Source organism: Sarcophilus harrisii, chromosome 1 (genome assembly GCF_902635505.1).
Source record: "Sarcophilus harrisii chromosome 1, mSarHar1.11, whole genome shotgun sequence".
Classification (NCBI taxonomy): domain Eukaryota; kingdom Metazoa; phylum Chordata; class Mammalia; order Dasyuromorphia; family Dasyuridae; genus Sarcophilus; species Sarcophilus harrisii.
In genome coordinates, this window is record NC_045426.1 from 470,028,466 (window position 1) to 470,029,736 (window position 1,271).

Genomic DNA, 1,271 nt, shown 5'->3' on the forward strand with positions numbered 1-1,271 from the left:
CACACACACACACACACACACACACACACACACAGAGCAAATAAGAAATTGAATGAATAAATTAGTCTATAACCAAAAAAATTACCTAATTGGCTATATTTTTCACTTTTTCACAGTTCATGTTGGTGACATGCTTTTGAATTATCTCCTGTTTTTCATTTCAGTCCTTGTCTCCATTAACAGATAGTCAAATGTGTCTAGTATATGTTTACGTATTTGCATAAAAAGTTCAGAAATACATTTTGTTTTCAGGAATACTTATAAAGCTATTTTAGATAATCATCAGTTGTGATTGTACTGGCATACAGATAAAAATTGCAAATGATGTATGTGATACAGACTGGAAATTTTGTTGAAATAAAGAATAAAAAATAGTGTGCATTTAGATGGTGGTTCTTAGTTTTACTTTTTAAATTATTTAATATAATGTTTGATAGATTGCATGGAAAATAGAATTAGCTTCCACTTAAAGCTATTTTATTTTATTAAAGTTAGCAAATATCAAAATTAGAATTTGAACTTAGGACTTTTAGAATCAAAGTCCACTGTTCCATACTATTTGCTATACTGCTTCTTCAAATTCTACATTATTGTTCTGTTAATAATGTTCTTTAAAAATCTTTAATTGGGATAAATGTACATTCTTATCCTTGGGTTCAAAAATCAGCTACACAATAGAAGAAGATGGGAAAAGCATGACTAAAACTTCTAACAAAGATCTGTAGAGTGTAAAGAACTACAAGTTTAACATATGTCAATAGTATGATTTTATAGCCAAGAAAGCTTTTGTGAATTAGGATTGCATTAATATAGAGATCACTTAAAGAAATTTTTTTAAACAGATAGTTCTGCTATAGTCTGCCCTGTTCAGATCACATCTGGAATATTGTGTTCTGTTCTAGATGACCTTTTTGAGGAAAGCTATTGATAAAATAGAATATGTTCAGAGAATACAACCAGTACAGTCACTATCTTAAGAGTCTTATGTTCGTTTTATGTGAAGAGTTGTTGAAAGAACTGGAGAAATAAAAACTTTGTGAGGGTAGGAGGTAGGGATAGAATATGAAAGATTATTTAGGGGACTGGATACATATTTGAGAATCTTAGAGAAGAGGTATTAAATATGCTATACTTGGTTCCAGAAAGCATAACTGGAAGCAAAGAGTAAAAACTATAAAGAAAAAAATTTAGATTTAATGACTAATTTGTTTTTCATTAGAGCTGTCAAAAATTTAGTCAATAATACCCTGGACAGAAGTCTTCATGGTAAA